The sequence below is a fragment of the Nicotiana sylvestris genome, chromosome 2, assembly GCF_000393655.2.
Source record: "Nicotiana sylvestris chromosome 2, ASM39365v2, whole genome shotgun sequence".
NCBI lineage: Eukaryota > Viridiplantae > Streptophyta > Magnoliopsida > Solanales > Solanaceae > Nicotiana > Nicotiana sylvestris.
In genome coordinates this window covers 110,638,920-110,659,966 of record NC_091058.1, presented here as the reverse complement: position 1 = coordinate 110,659,966, position 21,047 = coordinate 110,638,920, and the positions used below count along the sequence as shown (strand labels likewise).

At 36.7% G+C, this 21,047-nt stretch overlaps 2 long non-coding RNA genes across 2 annotated transcripts; one reads left to right on the top strand and one right to left on the bottom strand.

Moving 5' to 3' along the window:
- Positions 1–9,979: 9,979 nt before the first annotated feature.
- LOC104244142 (uncharacterized) lies at positions 9,980–12,917 on the bottom strand. The gene is made up of 4 exons (XR_715409.2): positions 12,756–12,917; positions 12,133–12,208; positions 11,463–11,652; positions 9,980–10,577 (listed from the first exon to the last, which is right to left on the bottom strand). It is a non-coding gene; the product is annotated as an uncharacterized lncRNA (long non-coding RNA).
- A 6,874-nt stretch (positions 12,918–19,791) lies between these two features.
- On the top strand, positions 19,792–20,298 carry LOC138886375 (uncharacterized). The gene is made up of 3 exons (XR_011405085.1): positions 19,792–19,907; positions 19,992–20,045; positions 20,114–20,298. It is a non-coding gene; the product is annotated as an uncharacterized lncRNA (long non-coding RNA).
- Positions 20,299–21,047: the final 749 nt, after the last annotated feature.

Below are 21,047 nucleotides of genomic sequence, written 5' to 3'. Positions count from 1 at the left end.
TTATTCGGTTTGACCGAGGCCGGTATCAATGATTGCTATTTAATCTCTTCCTTTTTAGTCGATTCCGTGCTCCTTGATGTCAAAACTGCGAGCATCGGGATTACCTCGTCGACGACAAATATCTCCCGTGTGGCTTGCTACTCTCCGTAGACCATTTTGACTCCCCACGTGTGTGAAACTTCAACGCTATGGTGTAGGGTTGAGGGTTTTTCCCTCATGTTGTAGACCCATGGCCTTCTGAATAGAGTATTGTACCTCATGTCCCCTTCAATACTTCATTTCTTGGATTGTCCCGGTGGTGTTCACTAGCAAGGTTATCCCTCCTTTCGTGGTCTCACACACCATGTTAAATCCGTTCAATACCTGGACTGCTGGTACAATTTTGTCCTATAACCCCAATTGCTCTAAGACCATTGATCTGATGATGTTGGTCGGGCTACCTGGATCAATCAGCATATGTTTAACACGAGATTTATTGATAATTATGGATATTACCATTGCATCATTATGAGGCTGTACGATGCCCTCAGCGTCTTCGACGCTGAACAAAATGGCTCCCTCCGTACTATAACCCCGGATGCACTTTTCCCTCGTGATAGATACTTTAGTGTGTTTTATCATTGGTCCTTGGGGAACATCGACCCCTCCGATAATCATGTTGATCAATTGTTGAGGCTCCTCTCATTCGACTTATTTGTTGGTATCCCTAAAGTGATTTTTGGCTCTTTCACTGATGAATTCTCAGAGGTTCCCATTGTTGAATAACCGGGAAACTTCTTCTCTCAACTGTCAGCAATTTTCGGTCCTGTGACCATGGGTGCCATGATACTTATACATCAAATTAGGATCTCTCTGGGTAGGGTCGGACTGCAATGGTCGGGGCCACTTTGTTTCTTTGATGTGCCCTATAGCTGGCACGATGCTGGCAGCGTCCACGTTAAAGTTGTACTCCAATAATCTCGATGCTTCCCTACTCTCGAGCGGTCTGTTGAACACATTTTTGCTCATCAGACCTCGGCTACCGGGTCCTCGATCTCTTCTCTTCTCATTCCTTGTAGGGCGACACCCGGATCCATTTCCCCTTCAGTCTGCGCTATATGGTTGATACTGATCTCAGATCGGTCTTGGATCTTGATCAATGTCTATCTTAGATCTATCATCGAACCTAATGGGGTAAAAAAATCTAAAAGAGACCCTGAGTTGGTCGTCCTCGACCCTGATCATCGATTGATACCTATTGTGGACGTCGGCCCTGGTTACCGCCGGGTACTCCACTAAGTTTTGTTTTAACTGTTGTGAGGCCAAGGAACTTCGGGGGTTAAGTCCCTGAGTGAATGCCTAAATGGCCCAATCATCTACAATCGGTGGTAGGTCCATCCGTTAAATCTGGAATCTTGGCACAAACTCTTTGAGCATCTCATTATCCCTTTGTTTGACCTTGAAGAGATCTGACATTCTGGTCTCGACCTTAATGGCCCAGGCATTGGCCTTTACAAAAGCATCTACAAGTATAGCAAATGAGTCAATGGAATTTGGGGGCAAGTTGTGATACAATTATTCCCTTGGACAAAGTCTCCCCGAACTTCTTCAGTAGCACCGACTAGATCTCATCATCTTCCAAATCGTTCCCCTTGGTTGCACATGTATAGGAGATTACATGCTCGTTTGGTTCCGTGGTTCTACTATATTTAAGGATGTCGGGCATACAAAACCTCTTTGGGATTGGCTTTGGTGCCGCGCTCGGAGGAAAGAGCTTCTGGATAAAATTCTTGGAGTCCAGTCCCTTCAATATCGGGGGTGCCCCTGGGATCTGATCGACCCTGGAGTTGTATGTTTCCACCTTCTTGTCATTAGCCTCAATCTTTTTCTCACGTGACTCCACCCATTTCGTCAACGCTTCGAGCATTTTTATTATCTCGAGATTTACCCTGGGCTCGACTTCACCCAGTCTCTCGACAATTTGTTCATCTCTTTGGGTGCTTTTCGGGGATTGTTCGGGCTCAACCCTGTTGGGGGCGTCCCGATCACCTTAACCTTCGGGTGCTTCGCGAGCGGTTGGTTGGGGTACCCCGTGAATACTGTTTCGGGATCAGTTGGCAAATTGACGTTGATGGCCACCTGCGAGTTGGCATCGACCGATCGGCAACTAGGATATCGTTGGGATCGGCAGGAAGCACATCGTTGTTGGGCATCAAATTATTATTTTCGCTGTGATGGCCAGACTCAACATCAACGTTTATGTGAGCAGACTGAGAGTTTAACATTTTTAGGCTGACCTAAAATCAAGATTTCAAAGAACAAGCGTAAAATAGGGTGTGTTATAGAGATTCATATCAAATCACCACTATTATCCTTAGGCCCACGGTGGGCGCCAAACTGTCTACTCCAAAATTAGGTAACAATTAAATTTGTACGCAGTTTTAAGGATACGTGGTTTAATTCAACTCGAATAATTAAGCATAGCAGATAAACGAATTAAAGAAGAAATAAATGATCAAACAAATCGTGGTGTTATGACCAAGCTTGATCTTGTATTGAACAATGGCCTCGTCCTCGATTGGACCCTCGGTTCGTACCCAGTCCTGAATGAAGAATAGAACAAGTATAAAGTTCTTGACAGTAGCTAGAAGGTAAAGATAAATTTTTATTGCCTTGAATTGCGTGTTACAATGTGTGTTACAAAAGAAAAACTTTCCTTTTATATAGTAAGAGAGTTTCAATCTTAGTATAAGTCTAAAAAAGATAAAAACTTCTTTTTCCTGTAATTGTTGACCCATAATCGACATCGAACGAGATTCGCGCCGTGATATCCGGTTGAGGGCAAGTATCACGGCCCTCTATCCCTCATGCGTAACAATTCACTGTGACGTCCGAGGTCTAGAACTTACATTCGGCCCGGGGCGCGTTGCTTTACCATGTTCGATGTCGGATACATCGTTCACTCTTCCAGGGTCTCGTTACGAAGGGTCTCTGACTTCGATTGCAGTCTCCCGGACTCGTGCTCCTTCTTCGTGCTCTCATCAGGGAATCGGGGTAGACATTACCGCTGATTTTACCCGTATACATAATTATTGCGTAGAGATCCTTCTACTTATTTTTCCCTCAATTAATAGAACTAGAATATATTTGAGGTTGTGAAGGAGTATCTGAGCTATGTTTGGAAAAACTTATCTGTTTCATATTGGGCTAAACAGTTTGCATGTCTCAGCCATGTTATGTTTTGCAACATTCTTAAGTTGGAAGTGCGTCAACAACATCGAATTGGGCAAGAAGAGTGGGAATTTTGTCTAGGCCACATCCCAAAGATTGGTAAAAATAACATGGTATAGCCAGTTTTTGAACTGGTCATTCAAAAATAGCCAGTATTCACGAAGTCAATGAAAAATAGCCACTATTTTGCTGCAACAGAGACCGGTCCAACATAGTATACTGGAGTTCGGTGCACCTGTGTATGAACTCCAGCATATTATGCTAGACCGGTATACTTTGTTGACTCCAGTATATTATACTGGACAATTATACTTGCTGGAACTCCAGTATATTATGCTGGAGTTCTAGTGTACTTATGCTGTAACTCCATCATATTATGCTGGAGTTCCAACATACTTATCCTGGAACTCTAGTATAATATGCTGGAGTTCAAGTATACTTATGCTGGAACTCCAGTATAATATACTGGCGTATTTTCCGGATTTTGAACAGTGTTTTCGTTCAAATTTATTTTTACATGAAAAGTGACTAAATTTCGATTACTTTTGAAGCTGGACTATTTTTAAACGACCAATTCCAAATCTGGCTATTTTTTAATTTCTCCCCAAAGATTGTGAAACCATTTGCTCTTACACGCATATAGATGTTCTGTTTGTACTTAAAAAGGAAAAATTTGCATAAATATATTGTATGAAACGGAAGTGGAAGATTTTACAAAATGTGGGGCAGGGGCAGACCAACCTATAGTGTTTGTTTGTGTTTCCATTGAGTAATGCTCATATTAAATTAATGTTAATATTTAATTTTTTCATGACGGATCTCTTAAATTTATAGCAAATTCAGTACTTAAGTGTGTTTTTATGGATTATAGGTATCATTCTGTATTCGTCATTGAAGGTCCACCAAACTCTACTTTTATTAATTCATTAAAAATTTAAGATTTAAACTTAATGAATTCAAAGTTATTTGAAGAGATCTGACATTCTGGTCTCAACCTTAATGGCCCAGGCATTGGCCTTTACAAAAGCATCTACAAGTATAGCAAAGGAATCAATGAAATTTGGGGGCAAGTTGTGATACAATTATTCCCTTGGACAAAGTCTCCCCGAACTTCTTCAGTAGCACCGACTAGATCTCATCATCTTCTAAATCGTTCCCCTTGATTGCACATGTATAGGAGGTTACATGCTAGTTTAGTTCCGTGGTTCTACTTTATTTAAGGATGTCGGGCATACAAAACCTCTTTGGGATTGGCTTTGGTGCCGCGCTCGGAGGAAAGAGCTTCTGGATAAAATTCTTGGAGTCAAGTCCCTTCAATATCGGTGGTGCCCCTGGGATCTGATCGACCCTGGAGTTGTATGTTTTCACCTTCTTGTCATTAGCCTCAATCTTTTTCTCACGTGACTCCACCCATTTCGTCAACGCTTCGAGCATTTTTATTATCTCGGGATTTACCCCAGGCTCGACTTCACCCAGTCTCTCGACAATTTGTTCATCTCTTTGGGTGCTTTTCGGGGATTGTTCGGGCTCAACCCTGTTGGGGGCGTCCCCATCACCTTAACCTTCGGGTGCTTCGCGAGCTGTTGGTCGGGGTCCCCCGCGAATACTGTTTCGGGATCAGTTGACAAATTGACGTTGATGGACACCTTCGAGTTGGCATCGACCGATCGGCAACTAGGATATCGTTGGGATCGGCAGGAAGCACATCGTTGTTGGGCATCAAATTATTATTTTCGTTGTGAAGGCCAGACTCAACATCGACGTTTATGTGAGCAGACTGAGAGTTTAACATTTTTAGGCTGACCTAAAATCAACATTTCAAAGAACATGCGTAAAATAGGGTGTGTTATGGAGATTCATATCAAATCACCACTATTATCCTTAGGCCCACGATGGGCGCCAAACTGTCTACTCCAAAATTAGGTAACAATTAAATTTGTACGCAGTTTTAAGGATACGTGGTTTAATTCAACTCGAATAATTAAGCATAGCAGATAAACGAATTAAAGACGAAATAAATGATCAAACAAATCGCGGTGTTATGACCAAGCTTGATCTTGTATTGAACAATGGCCTCGTCCTCGATTGGACCCTCGGTTCGTACCCAGTCCTGAATGAAGAATAGAACAAGTATAAAGTTCTTGACAGTAGCTAGAAGGTAAAGATAAATTTTTATTGCCTTGAATTGCGTGTTACAATGTGTGTTACAAAAGAAAAACTTCCCTTTTATATAGTAAGAGAGTTTCAATCTTAGTATAAGTCTAAAAAAGATAAAAACTTCTTTTTCCTGTAATTGTTGACCCATAATCGACATCGAACGAGATTCGCGCCGTGATATCCGGTTGAGGGCGAGTATCACGGCCCTCTATCCCTCATGCGTAACAATTCACTGTGACGTCCGAGGTCTAGAACTTACATTCGGCCCGGGGCGCGTTGCTTTACCATGTTCGATGTCGGATACATCGTTCACTCTTCCAGGGTCTCGTTACGAAGGGTCTCTGACTTCAATTGCAGTCTCCCGGACCCGTGCTCCTTCTTCGTGCTCTCATCAGGGAATCGGGGTAGACATTACCGCTGATTTTACCCGTATACATAATTATTGTGTAGAGATCCTTCTACTTATTTTTCCCTCAATTAATAGAACTAGAATATATTTGAGGTTGTGGAGTATCTGAGCTATGTTTGGAAAAACTTATCTGTTTCATATTGGGCTAAACAGTTTGCATGTCTCAGCCATGTTATGTTTTGCAACATTCTTAAGTTGGAAGTGCGTCAACAACATCAAATTGGGCCAGAAGAGTGGGAATTTTGTCTAGGCCACATCCCAAAGATTGGTAAAAATAGCACGGTATAGCCAGTTTTTGAACTGGTCATTTAAAAATAGTTAGTATTCACGAAGTCAATGAAAAATAGTCACTATTTTGCTGCAACAGAGACCGGTCCAATATAGTATACTGGAGTTCGGTGCACCTGTGTATGAACTCCAGCATGTTATGCTAGACCGGTATACTTTGTTGACTCCAGTATATTATACTGGACAATTATACTTGCTGGAACTCCAGTATATTATGCTGGAGTTCTAGTGTACTTATGCTGGAACTCCATCATATTATGCTGGAGTTCCAACATACTTATCCTGGAACTCCAGTATAATATGCTGGAGTTCAAGCATACTTATACTGGAACTCCAGTATAATATACTGGTGTATTTTCCGGATTTTGAACAGTGTTTTCGTTCAAATTTATCTTTACATGAAAAGTGACTAAATTTCGATTACTTTTGAAGCTGGACTATTTTTAAACGACCAATTGCAAATCTGGCTATTTTTTAATTTCTCCCCAAAGATTGTGAAACCATTTGCTCTTACACGCATATAGATGTTCTGTTTGTACTTAAAAAGGAAAAATTTGCATAAATATATTGTATGAAACGGAAGTGGAAGATTTTACAAAATGTGGGGCAGGGGCAGACCAACCTATAGTGTTTGTTTGTGTTTCCATTGAGTAATGCTCATATTAAATTAATGTTAATATTTAATTTTTTCATGACGGATCTCTTAAATTTATAGCAAATTCAGTACTTAAGTGTGTTTTTATGGATTATAGGTATCATTCTGTATTCGTCATTGAAGGTCCACCAAACTCTACTTTTATTAATTCATTAAAAATTTAAGATTTAAACTTAATGAATTTAAAGTTATTTGAAATTATGAATCTATAAAAAATAATATTTTTACTTAATTTTGCAAGCACGGACACATAAGTTGTATATGCCGAAAATGATGAGTCGAGTTGATCGCATCCCAACACTCTAGATCCGCCAATATGATTTATGATCCAAAAACTATATTCATTGAACTAGTGAATTTGTTCGCGCTTCGCATGATTGTAAAAGATATCAGTAAATTTAAAAATAGTATTTTTTATAAGTTTAGTCGTGATAGAATAGATTAGAAACTTTTTGGTTATGCATTTGTTTAACTTTATTAACAGATTAAATCACAAATAAAATATTTTTATGAAAATTAGAGTTTATATGAAAAATATTTCACTTTTAAATATGTGTGTATGTGAGATTCCTTTTACTATTCAACAAAGAATAAAAACTAAAGAAACTAAAAACATAAAGAAAACCAAACGACCAATTTATTGTTGGTTATATTCCCTCATGTGTCTTAAAAATTCACAAACTATTATTTTTGCCTAGTGAAGTACATATCCACTTACTACTAAGGGATCGTTTGGCATGAGGTATAAGAAGGTATAATGCTGGTATAAAAATTTAATACCATCTTACTACTTCGTTTGGTTAGCAAACCAGGTATATGTTATCCCAGGATTAAAATTAATACCAGGATAGCTTATACCTTATAGAGGATGGGGTAATTAGCACCAGTATAACTTATACATTCTTCTTACAAATTATGCAATTGTCATATTTAATACAACATATCAAACAATGGATAAAAAACAATTCAAGCATAACTAATCCCAGTATAACTTATATACCAATATAACTTAACTTATCCCGGCATAAGCCATATTCAAACCAAACGACCCCTGAGTGTACAATTATTTCAACTTCAAATATTTTAACTTCAAATCAAGGAGTCATTCATAAATATATGTACAATATCCGAGCCTTAAAGAAACTTTTAACATTCCTTGAGAAATCCCTCAACATTCAAGAAGATGCCAAAAGCCTTTGCACCAATTGGACTATGGACATTTGTTTGAGAAGATTAACTAAAAAGGAAAGTAATAGAAAAAGAGAAGGAACAACAAAACAGAATTAAGGACTAACAAATACGGAGAGAGGGAACAACGAAAAGAGAAAAGAAAAGGATGCACAGTTTTGTTGGATAAGCAATTGGTAATCCAAATGAGTTGAACCTAGTCATTGACTCAACCAGGCCGGTTAACGCATTCTTACATTCTGGCTCATCTTCATGCAAGTTGCTTTTCCCCATATTTTTGGCCTTTAATTCTCTCAGCATAAGCTTATGACTATTCCTAATTGAAATTTCCGGAAGCTCTTCCTTGAAAATCAGTTTGCAATTTAACTCTATAATATCCTTCTTAGTTGGCCTTTGTTTTCCCATTATATATCTCATCCTTAAAGCAAATAAAAACAATAAATCTTTCCGTGTGCCTTTGAATTAATACTCGAAACACAGAATTGCAAATATAAGCTTATGCCTTAAAATCAACTTTCTCCCCTCCCATGAAAAATGAAGTCCCAAGAGAAAGAAAAAGTAAGGAAAATATAACTCGTTTAACCGTATGTTTTAACATCTCAAATGGGAAACCAAAAGTTATGCGACTCAATCACAGAAGGTTCTCTTTGTCGATCTATATAGTATCAACATATATGCACAAAGATAATACTTAATTCTTTCTACTATAGATAGAGTATGCTACATTTAGTTTGAACCTTTTCAACAGCTAATCAATCAACCCCAAAGAGCTCCCACTGAAATATCACAACTGATAACAAAACTTCTTCCTATCTCAGCATCCGACAATTAAGTGTCAATTCAAGTGAACAGAATTACTACTACTAAATAAGATGGTGTCGGTTGAAAACAAAACTAAAAAAGAAAAAACATAAGAATATTCATTTCACCATCAAACACACATCAATCAATTAAATTCAATTTTCTGGTAATCATTATTATTACTCGACAATCATGTTGCGTGTTATACATGAGGATAAAGAAGAAGAAATGTTTCCATGGCCTGTCTTGTGCTCACAAGTCGCAACTCTCATGTGAAATGCATGGATGAATGACTCTTTGTCTAAATATAAAATGCCCTAGATACCGTTGTTCTTGGTATTGCTATTTTATCCGCAACTTCTCTACTACTTCCACCGAAAGGAGTCCCGCAGCTGCCTCTTCATTCACCGCTCCTATCGGCGTCTCAATGATGGAGGATTCACAAAACTCTTGCTTCTGCTTTCTTAAGAATTTTGTGCCAACAAATACATTGGTTAAGAATAGTTTCCACTTTCTCAACTAATTAGTTCACTATATTTGAGGATGAAACGTAACTTTTAACAATATTTATGGATTCATAAAATGCAATAAAGAATAGCAAGATGAAAAAAAAGCCTTGTAAAGTAACGTTCTTTCATCATTTATTTCCATCCCATTTACTTTACTAATTATTTAGGCACTTAAGTCTCCTCTAATTCCATCTTGAAAGCATAAAAAAAGCATGAAACAGGTAAAGAAGAAGGAAAAACCAAAAAAAAGGAGAAAATAAATAAATAGGATCCTTGGCTAAAGAGAGGTGCCAACTCATCTCCTATCACTACTAAAAATCACCTGTTTACCGACGCAAGTTATCGACAGATGTCCGTCGGTAACAAGGCTTTACCGGTAGAAGTTTGTCGGTAAGTGGTTGGTAGGTAAATCCTTCCTCGGTAAAATGTACCGACAGAATCCGTCGGTAACTTACGGATGGACCCCATCGGAAAGTCATCGGTACATTTCTGACAACATTTGGTCAAATAATTTTACTTACCGGCGAATATCCGTCGGTATGTTATAAAATAATATAATATTAATAATATCAATACCGACGGATATCCGTCGGTAAATTAAAAATAATAATTTAATAATGCCGACGGACACCATCAGTAAGTTTAGAATTTTAATTTAGTAATATAAAAATTTAAAATATGAATCCGTCGGTATTTTCAACCAAATCTGAAAATTTGGTTCAAGTCTATCGACGGACTCCCTCGCTAATTAAGAATTCTGGATTGAAAATGAATAATTGTTCCGACGGACTCTGTCGGTAGGTCCCTCTATAAATTTGATACATTTTTGGCAGGCAGTGCCTAGTTTTTTGTTGCACCACATGTCAGCAGAATATTACAATACAAACTAAAATGCAACCACAATAAAACTCAACTTAACAACAACAAAACTTTATAAACTATATCCAAACATCCAAATTATCCCATCAAACATCCAAATATCCAAACTATCCCATCAAACATCAAAACTATCCAACCAAGCATCAAAATGTAACATTCAAAGTTAACATCCAACTAAACAACAATCCAACCAAACATAAAATCACTCATCTTCGGATTCCCCCTCATCTTATTCATCATTTGTATTATTTCCGTCACTTTCATCCTCTTCATAAATGTGGCTTTTTAGCTGAGAGCGGGGCAGGCCAATTAAGTGATTCACTTGAGCCTTGAGGGAGTCAATGTCATTCCTAAGTGCGTCTCTAATCTTCTCTTCATGTTTTTTTTTTCTCGTTCATCTGCACCGTTCCTAGAAAGTTGTTGAATCGTTCGACACATCTCCTAAGGTCCTCATTTTGCACGGTGGCGGATGTACCAATACCTTGTAATCCACAAAAGAGAAGTGAAAAAATACACAAAGAGTTAGAATTGAATAACACTATTTTAAGGCAATGCAATGACTTTGGACTAAACATTCCTGATTCCTACACTACAAGGAAGCATCAAAAACAGAAAACATGGGCATTTTCAACCAAGGAACATACTATCAGACAAGCATAAAGACTCAAGTTAGTACAAAATTTTTACAGCAATGCATATCACAGAACTATTACAATTCAAAGAGTGCAGAACAAGGCATTTAGATGAGTCATAATAGTCATGTGGTTAAGTGTAGATTGAAAATCTGTAAAGAGATCTCCACATATTCAAGAAGAATCACTGCCTCACCATAACCTCTATAGTATAACATTATCCAAGAAACAATTTAACGACTTGCATCACAAAAATAATTCGTAGTTAGTCAATCTTATTCCGCATCGAAAATTCGTAAAATATTAAGCGTTGGAAAAGACATCAAGAAAGGGAAATCCAAATTCATGGATTAAAAGCAAATATCGAAAAACATTGAGTACCTAAAAGAACAAAACAAGTAAAGTAATCAGATCTCTCGGCAGCGAATAAGATCGATCTCTGACTTCTCAAGGGTAAACTAACATGCAAGAAAACATATACTGCGCTATGCTAGAACCTAATATGCGACACCTTCTCCATTATGGTTTAATTCACAATATTTGCTTTACAAAAAACCTGATTGAAGTAACAGACATTACAGTTATCTAAGCCATATATTTTTTGACAACCGAACTGAACCATACATGTAAACACATGAAACCAAAAGGTTGTATTTCCATAATATGTTATTCTTTTAACTGATTCCGAAACACAGCTTTCAAAAAGAAGAGCTTATTAACCAAAAGGTATATACCTTGTAGTCCACACGCGAGGCAATGAAAATTGCGCTCGGAGGAAAGGTTGTATGCTCTACCCTTATACACGCCTCCAACCACGTTCAACCACAATGGGAGAGTTCCTTCCTCCGATGGCATGATTGGCTGGCTTTGCTCATCGGTCAGCTGACTCCTAGCGAACTTTTCCACTGCTTCTCTATATCGATTCTACATTAAAAGTAAAATTTGGTATATAGACAATCATTATAAAAGAATCATCAACACCTTGTACAAATTCATCTCTTAAACCCCGCCGATTAGGAATATTCCTATCGTACATCCACATACGATGTTCCATCTACATATACAAACAACAAATTTATTATTTTCTAGATAATATTTTCTTGCTCTATATTACTTTGTCATATTAGAATCATCTCTTACTCTAGCCTTTTATAAGATACTAAGGTAGAAGAATAAAAAATGAATCCAACTGTGTTTACAGAGTCAAATATATATATATATATATATATATATATATATATATATATATATATATATATATATATATTATTTTAACTGTCTATTCACTCTAAGATAATTTTCAGAAAACAAAAAAATCTACATTACTTTGAGACCAGGGAATAAAAATGTATCCAGACTCAAAAGAAAGTCCATCAACATGGAACTCCAAATTGTTAGACATACCTTTAAGGGGGTAGTACATATAAATGGAGCTCCAGATTGTTGTTCTTTGATGGTTTGTTGGGGACAAATGGATTCGCTGCAATTGAATCTTTTACATGTCAGATTAACCCGAAAAACATAAGCTAGAGTAAACTTTCCCACCAAAGCAAATCGGTAAAAAACCTGTATGACTAACCAGTAGAGTAGATATTTAAGTTACGTGAAAGTAAGTATGAACACTGTTAATTCTTTTGGATGGGATGGAAAAGAAAGCGTGTGATAGATAACTACCAAAAGGCTTGCAAAACTCAAAAAAAAAAAAGTAAATTGATTAAGCTAAGAAGTAAAAGACAAAGATGGAACAACTATGGCCGACTGCGCTACTTCCCGCAATCTGCAGGGAGCCAACAACTTTGTCTTCAATATTGCAATCTCCTTTGTCTTCTTTCAGTAATTTTGATTGTATCAAAAATCCTAACCCATTTGTGCACATCTTCTTTCAATAATAACTTACCAAACATTTAAAGAGCAAGAGATGAACACACAAAGAAAAGGAGCAGAAGATTGAGAGAGAGAGAGATGAAATAGAAAAGAGGAGCAGAATATAGATAGCTAGAGAGAGAGGGGGGAGATCGAGATCGTACCTGTTGCGAACCGCGAGAGAAAGCAAAAGCTAGAAATCAGACGCAACTCACAGCGAGAGAGCTGGAGAGATTTGTCTATGGTTTGTCTTAGTTGAAGTAAGGTTTGAAAATGGTGGATTTTAGATTTCTAAACCTAAAACTAAAAAGGGAAACAACTGGGTGTAAGCGGGTAACCAAAAAAATGGGGGGAAAGGAACGTATAGTGAAAATAAAAGGTGGGAGATATTAAAAAAATAACTAAGAATAAAGGGAAGTAAAATTTTACAACTATATTTATGTAATAAATAATATATATATATATTGTAATATTTTCAAGGGAATTCATCTTTTAGCATTAATTAACAATAAAATTAATATTAATAATTTAAAATAAATCGTAAGCTAATGTTATTATTAATTTACAAGCTAATTACTACTAAACCACTTTCACGTAATTAATTAATAGTCTAATCAATCACTAATATTATTTAAGGATACCACTAATGCACTTCTACTTAGTGTAGTTATCATTTTATAAACTAAACAATGAGTAATATTTCTTAAGACATTGCTAATACACTTCTACTTAGTAGAATTTTCAGTGTATAGGCTAATCCATCACTAATTTTTCTTACTGGTATTACTAATACACTTTTACCTAGTGTAATTCTCAATGTATAAGCTAATCAATCAGTAATAGTTCTTAAGAATACTATTAATACACTTCTACTTAATTAGTCTAATTATTAATACATGGGCTAATCAATCATCAATATTACTTAAGGATACCACTAATACGCATCTACTTTCTGTAATTATCCATTTATAAGCTAACCAATCACTAACATTTCTTATTGATATATTTCTAATACACTTTTGCTGACTGTGAGAACTAAGAATACTTCCAATATACTTCTAATATATATGTACTTTAAGGATACCACTAATACGTAGCTACTTTTTGTAGTTATCAATTTATAACCAAATTAATCGCTAACATTTCTCACGTATAACCTAATCAATTAGTAATAGTTCTTAAGACTACTACTGATAAACTTTTACTTAATCAGTGTAATTACTAATAGATAGGCTAATCAATCATTAACATTACTTAAGCATACCACTGATATGCATCTGCTTTATGTAATTATCAATTTATAAGTTAATCAATCGCTAATATTTCTTACTGATATTACTAATACACTCCTACTTAGTGTAATTCTTAATGCATAAGATAATGAATCAGTAATAGTTTTTAAGACTATATTAATACATACTTAATTAGTATAATTATCAATGTATAGGCTAATGAATCACTAGCGTTACTTTAGAATACGACTAATATTAATTAACGATACCACTAATAAACATCCACTTACTTTAATTATCAAACTAAAGATAAACAATCACAAACATTTCTCACAAATATCATTAATAAACTTCTATTTAGTGTATAATTATCAATATATTGGCTAATCAATCACTAACGTTACTTATATAAGGATACCACTAGTTCACTAATTGTTAACGTTACTTAAGGACACCATGCATTAATACACTTCTACTTACAGTAATTATCAATTTATAAGATAAATCATCACTAATATTTCTTGCGGAAACAACTAATACACTTCTTCTTAGTGTGTAAATATTAACGTATAGGTTAATCTATGTAGTTAAGGATACTACAAATTTACTTTTACTTTGTGTGTATATAAATTACTAAGCTAACGTTACTTAAGGAGACCATGCATTAATACACTTCTACTTATGGTAATTATCAATTTATAAGATAAACTATCACTAATATTTCTTACGGAAACAACTGATACACTTCTTCTTAGTGTGTAATTATTAATGTATAGGTTAATCTATATAGTTAAGGATACTACAAATTTACTTTTACTTTGTGTGATTATAAATTACTAAGCTAATTTCCACCAATATATTTTTAAGTAGTGTATTACCTCTACTTAGTGTAAATTTCAATAAATTGGCTAATCAACCACTAAGATAATTAAGTAAATACTTATCGAGGGACTTACCGACAGTCTCCTTCGGTATTGTGTAATAAAAAATACAAAATAATGATCTATAAGATTATATATTTAAATTACCGACGGAAGTCCATCGGTATTGTAAGAACAAAATTCAAATTATTATGTAAATGCAGTAGGATTGACTACGTCAATAACTTTATTTTCTTTTTCATTTTTTTTTAAAAGTACCGAGAAACACCGTCGGTACCTAAAAAAAATAATTCAAAAATATAAATACAAAATGTTCCGAGGGAGTCCGTCGGTAAATTACCAACGGAGTTTGTCGATACGCCATTTAAATTTTGACCGGTCAAAATATCATTATTTACCGACAGAAGTCCGTCGGTTCTTTTTTAAAAAAATTAGAAATTAAAAAGCTCAAAAGTACCGAGAGACTCCATCGGAAAGTCCTTCGGAATATCGACGGAAAAAAGTCCGGCGATCCTGTTGCGTCGGTAAACAGATATTTTTAGTAGTGTATTTTCCCTCTTTTATATATATATAAATAGTTAGAGGACAGGGAAAGATAAGTCCAAAAGAATTAAATCAATTATATCCTCATCCAATTTCTTTTCAGAATAAATGGTTAACTTGGATTGTGCAACTTGTGGCTACTATTTTGCTCCTCAAAACTGATGTTTATGTCCCAGACCAAGTTTGGCATGCACGAGTATGTTGGCCCTTTCCTGTCTCAATGATTTAGTTTTAGTTTATAGGAGTGAGAAGTAAAAAATATAACAAATGATATCTTCTTGGAGAATTATTAAAATTTGAAACCACGAAATAATATGTGATATATGGTCTTGTGTCGTAGACTCGTAGGAAATAGGAAATATAGTGTTGTGGCCATAGTAAGGTTTGGGATTATGTGTAGGCTGACTGTCTGGTAGCTAACATAATTGGGTATCGGCTAGATACACAATCTATGTTATAGGGAGGACAAAGTGACAGGCATCCAAATTTTGGCAAATAAGTACTTTAATTTTGGAGTTAGGACAAGTATGGGAGGCATCCAATTTTGGTAACTATGCTCCTTATTATTCCTATTCTCTCCCTATATAGCTGCCGCTACACATGCAAATTACATTTACATGATATAGTTTAATTGGATATGAAGTTTAAAAAATAAAGAAAGAGTTTTAAAATTTATAATTTTCTACATATGTTATTCCAATAAGTTTTTTGAAATTTGTAATCTTAATCATGACATAAAATTTGTGCTGCTATAAAAAAGGATATTAAGAGTAAAATGAAAAGTTCAAGTCAAATTATTTCTAAATTTAAAAAAATATCATTTTCTTTAACGAACCAATAAAGAAATAATATCTTTTCCTTTTAATGGAGGGTTATAGTTTCTAACAACAAATATAGCTTTATGTTACCAAAGCGTGCATATAGTGTGTGTTGGCTAGACACCAGGGGTACGAACTACGAAGATGTTAATGTAACAATGTAATAGGTAGGACAATTGAGGGAGGCATCCAAATTTGGCAATTCGCGTCCTATTATAGAGTGCGGAACCAAAATGTGATTTTTTTTTACTCAAAATACGTAAATAAGTGTAAAAAAAAAAAGTTACCAAACTATATATAACGCCACAAATAGTGGCGCTATACAGTAACGTTAACTGCACTGTTACTATATAGCGCCACTATTTGTGGCGTTATACTGACACACCTTACATAGCGCCATTAATAATGGCGCTATACCCCTTATTACCTGAACACATAGCGCCATTAATAGTGGCGCTATACCCCTTAATAAAAATCCTCCGTCTTCTTCTTCTTCGTTCCATCTCCCTCATTTCTCATTTCTGGTCCACCACCACCACCACCACCGATTCTGCCCCAATTCTTTTAAAAAAAAATTGGGTCCCCCCGTCACATAAAAGTTGAATATTGGTGGTCCCACTGTCGAGTAGAGCTTCGTGTTATTGTGGATTCACTCTTCCGGAGTCAAAATTTCGATCTATTTACATTCCGAAAATTCTAAATCGAGGTATTTCGATTTATTTTAAGTTGACACTTTTATAACAATGCATATTACTTGATTTGTATGTGTTCTATTTCGGTTTGTGTTTATTTTTTCCGAAACTAGCATGTTAAATTTTATCCGAATTTAATTTTAGTGTTGTATAAAAATATATAAATTAGTCTAAAAAAATGTGTTTGTTAATATCCTCATGTATATTTATGTGTTTTTATGCCGTTTAGTTTAGATTATTTTTTAGCGTAGTAAAATGTAGACCTTTTTAGCGTAGTAAAACGTAGACCTTTTTAGCGTAGTAAAACGTAGACCCTTTTAGCGTAGTAAAATGTAGAGCCTTGTAGCGTAGTATTGTGTAGTAATTGTTTAATTATCTTATATTCTAGCACGAAACCCATACTTATATATATATATATAATTCTTACAATTAATTTATTAAAAAATATGAATAAAAATTATTAAAAAAACATAAAATTATTAATGATAGTTTGGTACTACTGGGCCTCAGAAAATCTAGCACGAAACCCATAATTATAAAAATTATATATATATATATATATATATATATATATATATATATATTATTTTTACAATTAAGTTATTAAATAAATATGAATAAAAATTATTAAAAAAACATAAAATTATTAATGATAGTTTGGTACCACTGAGCTTCAGAAAATCTAGCACGAAACCCATAATTATAAAAATTATATATATATATATATAATTTTTACAATTAAGTTATTAAAAAATATGAATAAAAATTATTAAAAAAACATAAAATTATTAATGATAGTTTGGTACCACTGGGCCTCAGAAAATCTAGCACGAAACCCATAAGTATATATATAATTTTTACAATTAAGTTGTTAAAAAATATGAATTTAAATTATAAAAAACACACATAAATTTTAATGATAGTTATTAAAAATTATGAATTTGCAGTTGACGACATGGATGCACCTATACATCCCGGCCCTCGGACGTCGGAGCTACTACCCCTACAGCCCCAGCATAGATCCGAGCATATATGGGGGAGAGTTGCTTACGCAGACTTTTCGGGGCAGGAGAGTGGATTTATTGTGGGAGTTTTTGACTCCTCCCCGCGTTCTACATCCCCATGTGGTCCATCACCTGGAGGAGATGGGATTATATAGAATCATTAGCATTGGCCGGATACAGCTCGACTATGATTTGATCACGGCGTTGATTGAGCGGTGGCGACCGGAGACGCACACTTTCCATCTGCCCATCGGCGAAGCCACCATCACACTCCAGGACGTCGAGATTTTATATGGCCTGTCCACCGATGGCTTGCCAGTTTTACTGCCTGGGAATATGAGATATTTTAACCGGGCTTCATATATGGATATGCTGCACAGGCTCACGGGCTTCAGGTCCGAGGACCCAGATGTAGCAATTGGGAGCAATCTTATGCAGTTGGTCCCCATTAGAGACCACTTGGTGCAGATCCACGATACTATCACCGACGACTCAGCGGAGGTGGATGTGGAGCAATATACGAGGCTGTTGTTGCTCCTTCTATTTGGGGGGTCTTGTTCCCGAACACTTCGGGGAACCTAGTGAGCCTCTGTTTTCTGCATCATATTGCGGACTTCGATGATACAGTCAGCTACAGCTGGGGTGGTGTTGTCCTATCTTTTTTGTACAGGCAGATGTGCCGGGCATCCATGGGCACACAGAGAGACGTTTCTGGCTTTCTGCCACTTCTACAGGTGACAACTTATTCAAATAATTTGTCGTTTAGTTACAATTCTACCTTGTTATAGTTAATCTTTACGTCAACTTTCTGTTTTAGGTTTGGGTGTGGGAGCGATTTCTGCAACTTCGGCCACCTCTACCACAGCTACCGGCTAATGTACATATTCCTGATCTCCCTCTAGCTTGTAGGTGGGTATTGCGTCGTAGACTTGCACGAGAGTATCATGGCCATCATAATCTCCCCTTCTGTAGGGATGTGTTGGATTTTCTGGAGGATGCACAGGTGAATATCTAACTAAACTTACCAATTATTGTTTAACTAGGTGTTGCGCATACTAACGGTTTGTGTTATTATTTGATAGTTCATCTGGACGTCGTACAGCGAAGAGCTGATAGGTACCCTGCCAGCTTATTGCACGCACGGCCGCCATATTTGGAGGGCTTTCGTCCCTCTCACGTGCCTCGATATTGTTGAGCATCATGCCTCAGAGCGAGTATTTCGTCAGTTTGGATTTCCGCAGTCTATACCGACTCGGCCTGCATGGGATCCTTTACATTATGAGAGGGATGATCGGATGAGAGTGGACGACACATTTATTGATTGGCTGATAGCGCAGTTGGGTATTTGGGACAGCCGAGGGGACTTGACCCCAGCTCCGCAACACTTTCCTATCGAAGTTTATATGGAATGGTACCGCACTGTTTCCCGACTTTTTATCGGGAACCCAGTTCATCAGGTAGATGGTCGGTACGTCTCATACGCCGGGAGACATGAGGCTCTGGTATGTTTTCTGTTATTATCAATTACATTAATAGTAATTTCTAGTCAAATACGTAGTATATATTAAAAACTTTTGTGCAGGCGATTGGATTGCATACCGTATATCGTATGGGGCAGGAGATGCAGAGTTATGTCCACGATCCTGTGATCATGCAGGACTATAGTCGTCGCTTAATGGATGTGGCTGCCCAGACACTGCAGCGAGGCCGATCGGATCAGCGTTTGGCACACCAGCCAGATTATGCTGACCCAGCCACGTACCAGCGAGGTCGTGGTATGCCAAGGGGTGGTGGCCGACGAGCTGCTGCTGCTCCACGACGACCTGCTGATGTTGGACGATGTGGTCGTGGGCGGAGAGGAGGTCCCCAGCAAGGGGGCTTTGAGGCTCCTGCTGATGATGTTGCTGCTGATATGGGAGGTGGCATGCATGAGACCGACATGCCGTCTTACAGCCTTGGCATTTATGACACTCCAAGGACGTCGCAGGTGACCCCATCGGGTCAATTCTTGATCACGGGCTCGGATTTTCAAGGAGTGGAGTTGGGTAAATATTTCCCTGGCCCGTCTACCACTGATGAGTCTCGACCGATCCGAGATTTTGATAGTGGGCACCGACTGAGTTATGACAGCTCATCACATGCGCAGGTATGAGTTTATTAGTATTAATTTTATTACTGTTTTTACTATAACTTATTTATTTTCTTTAACTTTATTAATTTACTTTTTTAGGCTTCATGCGATGCTGCGACAGATGACTACATTCAGGATCCAGACACGATTATGGTAAGACAATATAAATTTTTGTGAATTGTTATGTAGTTTTCTATACTAAGTTTGATATTATTATGTAGCCTTCTACTGGACCTGACAGCACCACCGATACATGTCATCCTGTGCCGCATCCGGCCATAAGGAGACGACTTGATGATGATGATCCTGATAGCGTACCCGGGCGGCAGGGGATGCGCCTCAGGCCAACGGCTACTTTGAGACACACCGGATGCGGGACACATTGATTCGGTCTTCCATTTTTATGTTTTTTGGTGTAAATAATATTTTTGTATACATTAACAACAATATTTAGTCGAATATGACAGTTACTTTTTTTTAGTTCTCATTTCGTTTTATAGTATTTGGTATAGTAACACAACAACTTAAACTTAACTTCCACTTAAATTAAAATAAAATTTAGTACAACAAACAAGGAAAACATTACTACAACACAAACACAAACATAACAGGCCAACATAATAAAAATACATGACATATGAAAATGACACTAAACACATACACGCCAATGCTCCATCCTCAGTTGTCATTTATTCTTCGCTCCAACCACTTAAATCGTTCTTCCATTTGTTCTTTTTCTTCTTCTAACTCTTTCACTCTCGCCTTCACCTCCGCAAGTTCCCGTTTATATTTTTCGTTGCGTTCCTTGTGTGCTTCACAATTCCATTCTGCTCTCCATTTTTTATCTTCCACCTCCTTCAGTTTCTCCCTCATTTCTGTAATAATTCTATCTCCCTCCTTTTGTATTCTATGCTGGTATAACAACATATTATGAAATTCCTGTAATCTATCCCTGTAGCTTTCCTGATAACATGGTTCCTCAGCCCATTCATCAAATTCACAAGTAGGTTCGTCGGGTTGCTTGTACAACTTGTTCATACAACACCAATAGCGGCGTCCAACGTTAGCACCTTCCCACCCACAATCCATCATGCATGGTTTTCCACATAAGCAAATTGGTGGACGACCAGGTTGAGCCATTTGTGAAATATTTGC